Source organism: Anomaloglossus baeobatrachus, chromosome 2 (assembly GCF_048569485.1).
Source record: "Anomaloglossus baeobatrachus isolate aAnoBae1 chromosome 2, aAnoBae1.hap1, whole genome shotgun sequence".
In the NCBI taxonomy this organism is placed as follows: Eukaryota; Metazoa; Chordata; class Amphibia; order Anura; family Aromobatidae; genus Anomaloglossus; species Anomaloglossus baeobatrachus.
The window spans coordinates 618,709,840-618,726,179 of NC_134354.1; positions in this window are offsets into that span (position 1 = coordinate 618,709,840).

Consider the following 16,340-nt stretch of genomic DNA (forward strand, 5'->3'; position numbering starts at 1 on the left):
CAAAATTTACTTTCATCTGAAAACAACACCTTTGACCACTGAGCAACAGTCCAGTTATTTTTCTTCTTGGCCCAGGTAAGATGCTTCTGGCGCTGTCTATTGGCCATGAGTGGCTTGACACAAGAAATGCGACAGTTATAGCTCATGTCCTGGATACATCTGTGTGAGGTGGATCTTGAAGCACTGCCTCCAGCAGCAGTCCACTTCTTGTGAATCTCCCCCAATTTTTTTGAATGACCTTTTCCTAACAATCCTAGCAGGGCTGAGGTTATCCCGGTTGCTTGTGCACCTTTTTTTTACCTCTCTTTTTCCTTCCACTCAACTTTCCATTAATATGCTTGGATACAGCACTCTGTGAAGAGGCCGCTTCTTTACCAATGACCTTTTGTGGCTTACCCTCCGTGTAGAGTGTGTCAATGACTGCCTTATAGACATCTGTGAAGTCAGCAATCTTCCCCGTGATTGTGATTACAGTCCTCACATATGACTTTTCAATTTAGTAATGATATGGCACCATCTCAATTTGACATTCAATACCTAAAGGATAAGGCAAAAAGTGCACTATTTCTAAACATTTAAATTTTAATAATTATTGTTAAAACAACTAATCACATCAATAATTTCCAATTAGAAAAACAAGGGATCCAGAATGGTTCTCAGGAACTCAGGTATATATGGATACAAAATTAGTCTTCACTTCCATAAGCAGCACATACAATAATAATACTATTTAAATTTCATTGACAATTAGTAATTTAGTTCTTACATATATAAGGTCAATAATCAGATATCATTAATTCATGGTAACTGTAGAAAAAAACCTGTGCAAAATAGCTGCCCTGAATTAATTGAAAATAACAGGTGGAGTGTTAAGAATGTGTCTACCAGCTTCCTATTTATTGATGTAAAGGCAATTATATATTAGGAGTATTGGTATTGGAATATCCTGATTGTAATATCCTGTGAATATATATATATATATATATATATATATATATATATATATATAAATATACGTATATATATATATATATATATATATATATTTATTTATTTATATATAAAGCTAAGTGTGTGTGTGTGTGTGTGTGTGTGTGTGTGTATGTCTGCTGAAGGAAGCTGCACCGTTGCATTTACAATCACAAACCTTTGCAGAGACACCCCATGTGACTCAGGGAATGTCATAGACTATGTTTGGGCGGGAAAATTTAACCCCGCGCTTTACACTTACTCTCCAAAAATCCTGCCTCTATTAAACTGAATGGAGGTGGGAGCTACAGCCTATAAATAGCAACTGTCAGTGGTTGCTATAAGAACAAAATAAACTGTTATTATAAGAAGCTTATGTGTGATGTAATATGATGTCGGTGGGGAGACGGATAGAGAGAGAGACAGAAAAAGACAGACAGACAGACAGACAGACACAGACAGAGACAGCCCTGGAAAGAGACAGAGAGATAGACGGCCAGAGAGAGACCTCGAAAGAGACAGCCCTGGAAAGAGACAGCCGGGCAAAGAGATAGCCGGGCAAAGAGACAGCCGTGGAAAGAGACATCCGGGCAAAGAGACAGCCCTGGAAAGGTACAGCCCTGGAAAGAGACAGCCCGGCAAAGAGACAGCCGGGCAAAGAGACAGCCCTAGAAAGAGACAGCCCTGGAAAGAGACAGCCGGGCAAAGAGACAGCCCGGCAAAGAGACAACCCGGCAAAGAGACAGCCCTGGAAAGAGACAGCCCTGGAAAGAGACAGCCCGACAAAGAGATAGACGGACAAAGAGACAGACGGACAAAGAGACAGATCGGAAAAGAGACAGACCGGGCAAAGAAACAGACCAGTAAAGAGACAGACCTGGAAAGAGACAGCCCTGGAAAGAGACAGCTGGACAAAGAGATAGCCAGGCAAAGGGACAGCCGGGCACAGAGACAGCCAGGCACAGAGACAGCCCTGGAAATAGACAGCCCTGAAAAGAGACAGCCGGGCAAAGAGACAGCCGGGCAAAGGGACAGACCGGGCAAAGAGACAGATCGACAAAGAGACAGACTGACAAAGAGACAGACCGACAAAGAGACAGACCTGGAAAAAGACAGCCCTGGAAAGAGACAGCCGGGCAAAGAGACAGCCGGGCAAAGAGACAGCCAGGCAAAAAGAAAGCCGGGCAAAAAGACAGCCAGGCAAAAAGATAGCCGGGCAAAGAGACAGCCATGCAAAGAGACAGCCATGCAAAGAGACAGCCGGGCAAAGAGACAGCCCGACAAAGAGGCAGCCCTGGAAAGAGACAGCCTTGGAAAGAGACAGACCTGGAAAGAGACAGCCCGACAAAGAAACAGACGGACAAAGAGACAGATGGACAAAGAGACACATGGACAAAGAGACAGTCCTGGAAAGAGGCAGCTCTGGAAAGAGACAGACAGGCAAAAATACACACAAAGAGACAGCCGGGCAAAGAGACAGCCAGGCAAAAAGAAAGCCGGGCAAAAAGACAGCCAGGCAAAAAGATAGCCGGGCAAAGAGACAGCCATGCAAAGAGACAGCCCGACAAAGAGGCAGCCCTGGAAAGAGACAGCCTTGGAAAGAGACAGACCTGGAAAGAGACAGCCCGACAAAGAAACAGACGGACAAAGAGACAGATGGACAAAGAGACACATGGACAAAGAGACAGTCCTGGAAAGAGGCAGCCCTGGAAAGAGACAGACAGGCAAAAAGACACACGGGCAAAGAGACAGACTGGGCAAAGAGACAGCCCTGGAAAGAGACAGCCCTGGAAAGAGACAGACCAGGCAAAGAAACAGCCCTGGAAAGAGACAGGCCGGGCAAAGAGACAGACCAGGCAAATAGACAGACATGGAAAGAGACAGACCGGGCAAAGAGACAACATAAGCAAGGATGATTGACCTTAGGGAGATCAACATCCAGCACCACGGAGACACCATCACGTGTTTCTTAACGCAGTGATTCTAGAACAAAGCCCCCTGGGAAAATATGCAAAACAGGACTGCCGCGGAAACACCATCACATGTCTCAACGCTGGCAGGAAACTAGCCAGGTCTTTCACCGGGAAGGAACTACCACGGGAAGGGCAGTCTCCAGTCAAGGAAACCGCCTATGCCAAAACATGGTATCCATCCACAGACAGCTGTTTCGGGGTATTTGCCCCTCGTCAGTGTGGAGTAGGAAACTGGCTAGTGGGAGCAATGCCTAGTAAAAAACCACATAAGCAAGGATGATTGACCTTAGGGAGATCAACATCCAGCACCACGGAGACACCATCACGTTTTTCTCAACGCAGTGATTCTAGAACAAAGCCCCCTGGGAAAATATGCAAAACAGGACTGCCGCGGAAACACCATCACATGTCTCAACACTGGCAGGAAACTAGCCAGGTCTTTCACCGGGAAGAAACAACCGGGCAAAGATACAGACCGGGCAAAGAGACAGACGGGTCAAGAGACAGCCGGGCAAAGAGACAGAGGGGCAAAGAGACAGAGGGGCAAAGGGACAGACAGGCAAAGAGACAGATGGGGAGAAACAGACAGACACACATAGAGACAGAAACAGAGATAGAGAGAGACAAGGAAAGAGACAGACAGAGAGACAGACAGACAGTGACACACAGACAGAGACTGAGAGAGAGACAGAGAGACAGTTACTATCCCAGGCAACGCCGGGTACTACAGCTAGTGTATATATATATTTATATATAATATATATATATATATATATATATATATATATATATATATATATAAATTGTAGGAGTATACTATTGCTGGATGTACCAACTAATTCACCATCAAGTAATAATAATAGTTATACTTGCATTAATAAACTAATATACTGAAAACCAATATTATATATAGTAAGATGTTATTTATTGTAACCCATAGCATTCAATTAGCCTCAGGTGAGTGAAGGGTTAATCAGTTGTGTGCCTACTGAAATCAGTGGAGGGAACCTGGAACTAGAACTACCGAAAACCATAATGATAATGCCCAAGGCGCGTTTTCACATTCATCTTCACGTTTCCTGTGTGCTCTGCCAGGAGGAGCTGCCGACACACACCCAGCTTGCAGCAGATGGCAGGCTGTGATCACCACTCCCCCTGGACGGCATTGTCTGTGCTGAAGTGCTGGCGGAGAGCGGGATAATGCCATCTGGGGAGTGCGGGGCAGCCCGCACCTCTATGCCGACACTGGCACTGTCACTGTTAAAGTACTTGCAGGGTGCGAAACATGGTCCTGCACTTTATGCCAGAATGTCAGGTCACCAGAAGGCATACCGTGGGATCCCGGGTATGACCGCTGATGAACTGAGTGACATCACTGCTGCCAGCTGGGTTCTTCTTGTCAGTGTTTCCCGGAGCCTGGAGAGATTGGACATGTTTGTGGTCTCTCCTGGCTCGGATGATGCAGAGCCAGGTCTGTCGTGGGACCTCGTGTGGAGTACCTCGAACTTGGATGTTTTGGGGTAAATAAAGTCGAGAAAAAGGGTGTTTTTTTATTTTTTTCCAAATAAAGGATTATTTTACTGTTTGTGTTTATTTTCCTTCACTTACAGATTAATGCTGAGAGGTGTCTCAGAGACGCCTGTCATGATTTATCTAGGACTTGTGGCTGCTATTGGCTGCCATTAAATCCTTATTACCCCAATTGCTACCACACCAGGGTAATCGGGATGAGCGAGGTAAAGCTCCGAGATTGTCACATCTAATCGATGCGGCAATTCCAGGCGGCTGCGGGCTGATATTTTTAAGCTGGGGGGCTCCCAAAAACGTGGGTCTCCCCAGCCTGAGAATACGAGCCCTCAGTTGTGAGGCTTTATCTTTTCTGGGTATTAAAATAGGGGGGACCACACACCGTTTTTTTACATTATTTATTTATTTATTTATTTTACTGTACAATATAGACATGCCCACCGACGGCTGTGATTGGTTGCAATCAGAGAGCTGTCACTCAGCGTGAGGGCAGGTCTTACTCCAACCAATCACAGACTCCGGAGAGCAGGGAAGCAGTGAATAAGTAATGAGGCTAATGGGCGGGTAGGGAAGAAGAATGAGAGGCAGCAGGAGCAGCGTGACAGTCGCGTCATGCCATTGATCGGTGAGTATGAAGGTCTTAGCGAGAGACCCTGGCAATGTACTGTGCACAAAACGGTGGCCAGCCAATCACAGAATGCCACAGTCAAGATGGCTGTGGCATTACTGTGATTGGTTAAGAAGCCCAACATGTTTAGTGGCTGCAAATCAGGTACCAAAACGGCTGTGCGGTACATCCGAATATAGCGAGGCGAATACACCATTACTTGCTATATAATGAATACCACGAATATCGTACTATTCTGCAAATAGAGAATTATAACAAATGCACTCACTCATCACTAGTAGTAATAGTTAGGAAGAAAGCTCTCAAACAGGAGGAATGGCTCTCGTAAGTTTTACAGACAGTGAGCAAGATGTCAGATTAAATGCTATAGTTGGACTTCTGGGGAAAGAATCTAAGTATGATGAATACTTTTTCTATTCCTAAGTGGGGGTTAACAGAAGACAGCCAAATAGAATAGTAGGGAGAATTGCGAAATGTTATCCAAGTAGGTCACTTAGCAACCAATCAAAGAATTTAGTTAATTTGTAGGCGATTATGCCTTCTATTGTATAGTACACGATTTCCTATTCTATTTTTCTGCCCAGGTTAGTCTAGTGGGGGTAATTAAAAGAAATGATCAGTCTAAAATAAAATGACAAAGTGTACCATGCCTAAGCCCTTTTACCTGTACCATAAAATGAGGATGAGAGCTATTTCTAATGTCCATCTCATATCAGAACCAAATAAGTGCTATAAGAGCAAATTAATGTCTACCCATAATGGGTATATTTTCTCAAAACTACACGAATTGTGTTCCACTATGGAGAAGCGGGTCTAGGTTTTCCAGCACTAAGGGCAAGAAATCAGTTTGGTTACCTTCCATCCCCAAGTGGTTTGAGTAGTTATCATTTGACGGCTCATTCACATGTGATTTCATAACTTACAGTCAATTGTTTACCAGCTTCTCTGCCTAATTCTCTCAATACTCAGTAAAAAAGCAAGAGAAGAGGTAAGAAAAGCTAGTTATCATGTGACCAAAAGTATTAAAATCACATATGAGAGGCCATTTAATGAATGTGTGGCGCCCCTGACCTGGTCAGGCACCACAGAGTATTGCACCCATGCGGGAGCAATGCTTCCAGGTAATCTCCAAAGGCCAGGATGAGGTGCACACACAAACATATAGTGATCAGGCCTCCCACATCACCAGAGGGGACCCTTGGGTAGCCAGAAGGGGTTAACTTTCAATTCCCAGCTGGGGGTGTGTTCAGGGGCTGGTTGCTAGGAAGCAGGGCAGAGAGAGAGGAAGAGGAGAGTCTGGAGGAAGAAGTTGAAGTGTGTGGAAGGGAGCAGAGGAGCTCTCGTGTCAGACAGGTCCTGAGGAGTGCAGTAGCTGAAAGCGGGGGAGAAAGGAGTACCGTGGGTCGGCCTGAAAATCATCCAGAGAGAAGGGTGGCTGAGTACGGAGATCCCGGTATCCGAGCACACAAGGGGAACTAGGTCCCCAGTACAGGCAGCAGATCATCCAGAGCTGCTTAACCTACAGGTGGGGGGGGGTACTTCATGCCCTCACCACGACTACACAGAGCTTGAGCCAAGCAGCAATCACCAGGCCCATAAGGGGACAGGGCCAGAAGCCATCCCACCAAGGCCACGCTGCCGGCAGACGAGCCAGAGAGAGGGGAGCAGGGTGGTAACAGCTTCCCTGGAGGGGTCCTACCACGCTTCAAGCAAAGGATCCTCCTAAAACAGAAAGAGTGCAAGGAAGGCGAGTGGACAGCTACCCTCAGAACGGCCTCCTGGAATTCCTGGTTCAACCTGGTTATCACAGTGTCGCCCGAGCATCTCACCGTGACCTCCAAACAGTGAGTAAACACGTTGAAAGACTTCTTGGACTGTGTTTGAGTCATTCTGCGACCTGTGGTCCCACACACATACACCGGGGCCTGGGGCTTGCCTCACTCTCAGGGGGCTAATATACTGACTGCACCCACCATCAGCCCCAGGCATCCCTTAATCTGCAGTGGCGGTCCCCGCTGACCGCAATACTGAGAGTGGCGTCACGACAATCCTAAAAGAAGGTTCCCTACCTGTGACCAGACCGTCCCATCCCGTGGAGTCCCTAAGGGTAATACACTGCTGCACCGCACCTGTAGGGCTCCACAAATGCATAATTGCAGTTTCATGACTTCCCACTCTCACCGCCGTCATCAGAGAATCCTGCATTCAGCCTGCAGTGCACACTCTGTGAGAATTTCAAAGTCTGCAGTCACAGAGTTCCTGCAGACTCTCACCACAAAATTGCACAACCTCTTTAATGTTCCAATCAGAAATAAAAATATAGTTATCATTATCTTGTCAATTTATTAACAGTTTATTAAATAGCTATGTATCCTAATAATCTTTCAAATTATGGATTGTTACATGTATAAAGGATGGAACCAATAAAAGCACACAAATTCATCATTGGAACCATCAGCAGTACAGAAATACAGTACCAGAACCCCTAGCATGACAAAAATATATCACCTGAACCACCGACAGTAAAGAAAGACTTCTATCCACAGAAGAAATATAACCATTTCTTACGGCAAGCCACGAGGGATTCAAACTGAGAGGATTTCCCCCCTATTAACATCATGGGTTGATCAGAGCTTACGGAAATGACTTCAGCCATAGGAAGCTCATCAGGGGACGGAGTCATCATAGGTCTATCCCTGAGGCATCTATTGATACATATGGCTAGAGCCATGGTGGCCTTTAATGTTTCAGGAGTTTCAAATAACATCAACTCACCCCTGTGAAAGACATTAACAAAAATGATTCCTAAAGGCCGGTTCATTCTATCTAGTGTGAGTGGCCGATCCCCGGAATTCAGAACAAAACTCCTCAGTCGGCTGGTTTCCCTGCTGGAGTTTACAGAGCTGAGACTCAGCAAGAGAGACAAGGTAAGGGTCTTCATAAACAAGGGCTAGGGCTGTAAAACACTCATTGACTGACTGAAAACAGTCAGTTGGAACAGAAAAGGCTAATGATGGAAGGTCTTTCTAAGGAGGAAGATCCCAATCCCAACCCATTGATCCTGACTCTAGGAAGAGTGTGAGGCAAGCTTAAAATTAAGCTTGCAGGCTTCAAGGAGGCAAAAAAAATCTGTCTGGGAGTGCCACCTTGGTTCGAGTATATAATACCTGGTAGACTCACAGCTCGCTTTTGTGGTTGCAATATTCTGGATCGCAGGTCTGACAGACCAAGGGACAGGCTCTGCACCGGTTCTTCAAGGGCCTCTTCAGGATCCATTTAAAGTCTTGGGAAAAAGGTGGCTCAGTTATAATGTCACAACAGAGCATACAGAAGTTTACCATGCAGTACAACACAAGGGTGACAATGGAAAATACAAAAAAGGAAGGCCCTGGCACTAGGAAGATGGGACACCTCCTACAACTCTCCTGAATCTGTACCCTGAGCTCTCTAACGTCGCTATATGGGGCCTTCCCTCCGTCAACATCACATGCCTAGGCCCTCACTTACTCTGAACTCACCCTGGCTAGTGAGAAAGCTAGCAACAGCACTAATCTTACCACTTTAATAATGCAATACAAGGTAAAGGAGACAGACATGGGGAAAATGAAACTAAAGGAAAACTCCCGAAGGTCATTCAATGCAGCAATATATGATGTGACCTCATCATGTCTTCTGTGCCTCATGCTGATTGGCAGAAGACGGAGCCAGCAGCCCTTCCACCACCAATGTGTTCACCACTGTCTGCATTCTGAGTGGCCCGCAGTCCATTGTTTTCATCCCTACAACTGTCTAGAACATTCAGAGGGCGGGATGTGGCCCGCGGGCCACACTTTGCCCAGTCCTGCTCTCAAGTTATGCACCTTTCACTTTAAATGTCCAATGCATTTTTTCATGTTGGATTCAGCATTTAAAAACATCTGTCTGTGAAGTGTCAGGAGGCTCCCATACACATCAGAAATAAGTGGTGTAGGCTAACTTTACTGTAATGTGAATGAGGGCCCTAACATCTAAGTTCTAATGTTTCATGTCCACAAGCGTTTCCTGAATCCATGCTGTATTGATCAGGAATACACTACCCATAGTATTTCAATGGTCCGAGCTGAACACTCTTTACAATTTTTACACATCCATACAAAAAATATATGTACATGCCCTAAGTCATGCATTTCACCGAATGTATTCTGCTCTTTGGGGAAAGTAATGTAACACATTGCATTGTAGACCCAATTTTCTGTTTCCTCAAAGCACAGTGCTTCAGGCCTAATTGTGTAATTTTAATCTGAGCTCCCGTCTCAAAATGTGTTCTGGCAACAGCAAACCAATGTAATGTTGAATGTAGCTTTAAATCTAAAAACAATTACTCATTTTTTTCCTTTTTAAGCCAATACATTTTATGGGATTGGTTAATAATCACTGTTTTCTTTCCACAGTTATGCTTTCCTGAATCTAGACAAAAAAAAAATGTTCATGCCTGAGGATAGCTTGGAGCTTTCATTAATTTCAGTAAGATTTTTCTATAAGTTACGGTTCAATGCTATTAGAAAATTCTGCTTTTCATTTATTTATTTTTTTTCACATTTCTTGATGTCCATCAATTAGAACCAAGGCTCAATATAGGTGTTATCAATGTGAGTCTCTATCAATATAAATTACCTTTAAAAGAACGCCAGAATCCACAATTGATAAAAAAGTAATTCTTATTGTTGAAATACTTAATTTAAAAAAAATTACAATTAAAACATTTTAAAGGAGTCATTAGTCACCATAACAATCAATTGGATTCACCTACTGTATCCTCAGCTATCCCTTGTAGACTATGAGCCCTCACGGGCAGGGACCTCTCTCCTCCTGTACCTGTCTGTGCCTTGTATTGTTTATGAATATTGTACTTGTCCCTATTATGTACACCCCTTTCACATGTAAAGCGCCGTGGAATTGATGGCGCTATAATAATAATAATAATAATAATAATAATAATGGCTTGTGCGTTCCAGTATCTCTTGTAATAATTTAGTTTTACATTTCTTATATTGAAGAAGACTTGTCATTACGGGAAAAGTGACTAGTTTTGATCATGTTTTATTCTTAATGTATTCTGAGTACCGTATATACTGGCGTATAAGACGACTTTTTACCCCCTTAAAATAATGGCTACAGTGGGGGGTCTTCTTATACGCCGGATATACGGGGGGGGGTGTGTATGTACACTGCAGCGTCCAGGGGAGTTGGTGGAAGCAGCTCTGGAGCACAGGGGAACGCTGCGGCCTGCATCCTTTGATCTCCTGCACCCGCTCATATAATATGCACAGCCGCTGTCCATCTCCAATGGTGCTGAAATCGCACGCAGTGAGGGGCTGGGGCAGCGGTGCATATTATATGAGCCTGCGTCCCAGTGTGATCGCACATGTCCCCCATGTGTTAGATTTGGCCCCCAGGCTGCTGCTCATTCTAAAATAAAAAAGCTACCCCTGCAGCGTTTCTCCCCGTGTCCCTGCTTCCACTGTGATCAGGCAGAGATCTCAGCCTGCTGTGCCGATCACATGACCGCACTGACAACCAGGAAGTGGAAGAACAGAAGCACGGAGCCAGACAGGAGGGAGCTCAGCGCTGGAGGAGATAAGGAAAGAGGGTTTTATTTTACTTTGGGCAGCAGCCTAGGGGCCATATCTGACACAGGGGGACTTGTGCGATCTATAGGGGCCATGGGCAGCACTATGGGGGAGATATCTAACACAGGGGGACTTGTGCCCATTATGGGCCCCAGTGAGCTGCTTCTAACCCCCCAGATGTATGCCCTGCCAATCCCCCCCCCCCGCCGATGCCGCGGGTGCTGTACCCGCCGAGCCGCGGGTGCAGGCCCCACAGAGCAGCAGAGTTGTGTGTATTTGTCTGTATGTAGCAGAGTTGTATGTGTTTGTCTGTATGTAGCAGAGTTGTACGTGTTTGTCTGTATGTAGCAGAGTTGTACGTGTTTGTCTGTATGTAGCAGAGTTGTATGTGTTTGTCTGTATGTAGCAGAGTTGTACGTGTTTGTCTGTATGTAGCAGAGTTGTATGTGTTTGTCTGTATGTAGCAGAGTTGTATGTGTTTGTCTGTATGTAGCAGAGTTGTATGTGTTTGTCTGTATGTAGCAGAGTTGTACGTGTTTGTCTGCATGTAGCAGAGTTGTACGTGTTTGTCTGTATGTAGCAGAGTTGTACGTGTTTGTCTGTATGTAGCAGAGTTGTATGTGTTTGTCTGTATGTAGCAGAGTTGTGTGTATTTGTCTGTATGTAGCAGAGTTGTATGTGTTTGTCTGTATGTAGCAGAGTTGTATGTGTTTGTATGTAGCAGAGTTGTACGTGTTTGTCTGTATGTAGCAGAGTTGTATGTGTTTGTCTGTATGTAGCAGAGTTGTACGTGTTTGTCTGTATGTAGCAGAGTTGTATGTGTTTGTCTGTATGTAGCAGAGTTGTACGTGTTTGTCTGTATGTAGCAGAGTTGTACGTGTTTGTCTGTATGTAGCAGAGTTGTACGTGTTTGTCTGTATGTAGCAGAGTTGTATGTGTTTGTCTGTATGTAGCAGAGTTGTGTGTATTTGTCTGTATGTAGTAGAGTTGTATGTGTTTGTCTGTATGTAGCAGAGTTGTATGTGTTTGTCTGTATGTAGCAGAGTTGTACGTGTTTGTCTGTATGTAGCAGAGTTGTATGTGTTTGTCTGTATGTAGCAGAGTTGTACGTGTTTGTCTGTATGTAGCAGAGTTGTATGTGTTTGTCTGTATGTAGCAGAGTTGTACGTGTTTGTCTGTATGTAGCAGAGTTGTATGTGTTTGTCTGTATGTAGCAGAGTTGTATGTGTTTGTCTGTATGTAGCAGAGTTGTATGTGTTTGTCTGTATGTAGCAGAGTTGTGTGTGTTTGTCTGCATGTAGCAGAGTTGTGTGTGTTTGTCTGTTTGTAGCAGAGTTGTGTGTGTTTGTCTGTTTGTAGCAGAGTTGTGTGTGTCTGTTTGTAGCAGAGTTGTGTGTGTCTGTTTGTAGCAGATTGTAGTACCATTGTTTCAGTCCAGTTGTGGCTTTATACAGCAGGGAGGAGCATTCCTTGCTGTACTAAGTGAACATTGGAGCGATTGATCTGTCAATGGCCCTTTAAAAACATATTGTACGGCTCTCGCGGAATTAAAATTAACATGTTGCAATCAAAGCAGACTTTTTTTCATTTGGGAGCGGGGTAGTCTTATACAGTGAGTATATCCCAAATTCTATATTTTTAGGGCAGAAGTTGGGGGTCGTCTTATACGCCCAGTCGTCTTATACGCCGGCATATACGGTAATCTGATTTTGTGTGTGTTTTTTAAACCCCCACATGGTCCCAGTAGAAAAAGGCCTATTTATTGGGTGTTCATTTCTATGATCCTTCGGAAGAAAGTGGTGCTAAAACAATTCATTGGAGGCGTTTTCAGGCTGTTCTACATTATTAGTTTCTGTGTGATTAAAAATAATCTTATTAAAGTGAAAATCAGAATACTTAATGGTCAAATGATTATTCCTGTAGCCATCTGACACACTTATTAGTGCAATGATCCCCGTATTTGGAAAACGGTTCCATGAGGACCAAATTTTAAAAACAATGAAGTGTTTTACTACTCCATGAACCACTGCAATTCCTCCCACCTTGCCATGTTAGAGGTTTATGGCAGCAACACACAGTGTGTGGAGGTGTGAAAAAGTGTGTGCATGTGTGTGTGGATGGACAGCTGCAAGATGGGAATGGTAACACTGTGCCAAGTGTGACACTCATTATATGAGAAGCAGCCGAGGATGTCATTGATGTTGACATGAAGAAAGCATAATGAAAGTATATATACTGTGTATATATATTATATATATATATATATATATATATATATATATATATATATATATATATATATATATAATATATGTATATAAATATACATTTCTTACATTGTGTTCTGTTTCTTAGGACATCTATTTATATATATATATATATATATATTGTCACGGCCGGGCGGTCGGGCAGACCCAGGAGGTGGATCCACTGGACCGAACTCTCTGAGATGGTGGTAGGGAGTCCGGCAGCTGAAGCACTGATGGGCAGTAGAACAGTCCGTGCAAGTGAAGGCAGCGGAGGAGTCCCAGGGACCACGGAGTCACAGAAGGTGGTCTTGGTGACGTAGCTCAGGTTCGGAGGCCGAGATGATATCAGGCGGGGTCCGGAACCTCTGGAGCAAGATGACGGGTCACCGCAGGGATCCGGGATGGTACGGACTGTCAGATGGCAGACGGACAGCGTGCGGGGATCAGGACACGGCAGACTGGATGGCGAAGCAGGCACGGCTCTACAAAGAGAGATAGGTGAGTACGAGCACAGTAACACCAGGAGACCTGACTCCTAGCTCAGGGAACACGAAGATCAGGCCCCGCCCCCTTGGACAATGACCCCTTATATACCCTGTACCTGTGCAACCTCATTTCCTGTTAATGGACGCTGGCCCTTTAAGAAAGGGTCAGTGACCGCGCGCGCGCCCTAATGCGCATGCGCGCCGCCCGGGTGCCAGAAGCCAGGGAAGGAGGCTGCGAGGAGGACGCAGGGGAGCCGGCCAGGTCCAGGGAAGCTGTGTCGGGCGCCGGGATCGGGGGCCCGGAGCCCTGGGACGGACGGAATCCGGTGACTGGGGAGCGGAGAGCGTGGCAGGTGAGCCGGGGAACGGGGGTGAGGACCCGGGGAGCGTGACAGCACCCCCCCCCCCACGCCCCCCTCCCCGCAACCGGGACATGAAGGCACGGATAAGAGGAGTGCCCACGTTCTCCCTGGGCTCCCAAGACCTATCCTCAGGACCATACCCTTCCCAGTCCACCAGGAAGAACTGTCGACCTCGTACGGTCTTCATGGCCACGATATCCCTTACCGCATAGATGTCATCATCGGCAATAGGAGGAGGGGCCGGACTGGCAGCAGCGGAGAAGGAACCAAGGACAACCGGCTTGAGCAGAGAGACGTGGAAGGAGTTGGGTATCCTCATCGTGGCCGGGAGCTGTAGCTTGTAGGATACCTCATTGATCTTGCTGAGGACCTTAAACGGCCCGATGTAGCGAGGACCCAGCTTGTAGGAAGGTATCTTCAATCGGATGTACTGGGAAGCAAGCCAGACCAGGTCACCAGGAGAGAAACACGGAGGATCCAGACGTCTCTTGTCAGCGTGTTTCTTCATCCGCTGGGAAGCGCGCCCAAGGGACGCTTTGACAGAGTCCCAAATGGTAGCAAAGTCACGAACTGCAGTATCAGCAGCCGGAACATCCGATGAAGGGGATATAGGCAACGGGACGGAGGGTTGAAGTCCGTAAACTACATGGAAGGGAGATTTGGAGGACGACTCACTGATGTGGTGGTTATGTGAGAATTCAGCCCAAGGTAGAAGCGTGGACCAGTCGTCGTGATGGGCGTTGACGTAGTGACGTAAGAAGGAGGTCAAGATTTGATTGACCCTCTCCACTTGGCCATTAGACTGAGGATGGTAAGCAGAAGAAAAGTCCAGAGTCACACCCAGATGTTTGCAGAGCGCCCTCCAGAAGCGGGAGGTAAACTGAGTTCCTCGGTCGGACACGATGTGGGATGGGAAACCATGCAAGCGGAAGATGTGATGTATATAGGCTTCCGCGAGTTCCTGAGCAGAGGGCAGTCCAGCCATAGGGACGAAGTGAGCCATTTTGGAGAACCGGTCCACCACGACCCATATGACTGTGTGTCCAGAGGATAATGGCAAGTCCGTAATAAAATCCATCGCTATGTGTTGCCACGGAATTGTGGGTATCGGCAGAGGCAGAAGACGGCCATAGGGCAGGTGTTTGGGCGTCTTGTTCCTGGCACAAGAGGAGCAGGCAGAGACAAAAGCAGCGACGTCCGTGCGAAGGGATGGCCACCAATAATGGCGTACAATCGCACCCCATGTTCTCTTCTGGCCTGCATGACCGGCTGTTTTCGAGGCATGACCCCAGTGTAACACCTTTTGCCTGTCAGTCTCAGAGACATAGGTCTTTCCGGGCGGTATCTGGGCCAGGGTGACAGGGGCCACCGGAATAATCTTGCTAGGAGGGATGATAGGCTGGGTAGTCTCTTCCTCCTGCTCCATGGGCATGAAAGACCTAGACAAGGCATCCGCACGTACATTCTTGTCTGCGGGTCGGAAATGGAGCTGGAAGTCGAACCTGGCAAAGAATAAGGACCACCTGGCTTGCCGTGGGTTCAGTCGCTGAGCGGACCGTAGGTATTCCAGGTTCTTGTGGTCCGTGTAGATAATCACGGGGTACACTGCTCCTTCCAGGAGGTAGCGCCATTCCTCCAGAGCCAGTTTGACCGCCAATAGTTCTCGGTCACCGATGGTGTAATTACGTTCAGGTGCAGAGAAGCTCTTGGAGAAGAAACCGCATGTAACCATCTTCCCGGAGGAGGACTTTTGCATGAGCACTGCTCCGGCTCCCGAGGAGGAGGCATCCACCTCCAAGGTGAACTGGCGGTTTAACTCCGGACGGTGGAGTACAGGAGCGGAGGCAAATGCTCGCTTCAGTGAGCAAAACGCGGCGTCAGCCGCAGGTGACCAGTCCTTTGGATTAGCCTCCTTTTTGGTCAAAGCGGAGAGAGGAGCAGTCAGGGCAGAGAAGTGAGGGATGAACTGGCGGTAGTAGTTGGCAAATCCCAGGAACCGTTGGATTGCCTTTAGTCCAGAAGGGGGAGGCCAGTTGAGTATGGAGGACACCTTCTTAGGATCCATTTGCAGTCCAGTACCCGAGATGATGTATCCCAGGAAAGGGAGAGAAGACTGCTCAAAGACACACTTCTCATATTTGGCGTATAGACGATTCTCTCTCAGTCGTTGTAGGACCAGCTGGACGTTCTCTCTGTGGGTCTGGAGGTCCGGAGAGTAGATAAGGATGTCATCCAGATACACTACTACACAGACGTAGAGGAGGTCCCGGAAGATGTCGTTCACCAATTCTTGGAAGACTGCTGGTGCATTACATAGGCCGAAGGGCATCACGCAGTATTCATAGTGCCCATCGCGAGTATTAAACGCGGTCTTCCATTCGTCCCCAGAGCGGATACGAACTAGGTTGTAAGCACCCCGAAGATCCAGTTTGGTGAACACACGGGCTCCTCTGAGCCGGTCGAACAATTCGGGGATGAGCGGTAGAGGGTACTTGTTCTTTACGGTGATCTGATTCAGACCCCGGTAGTCGATGCAGG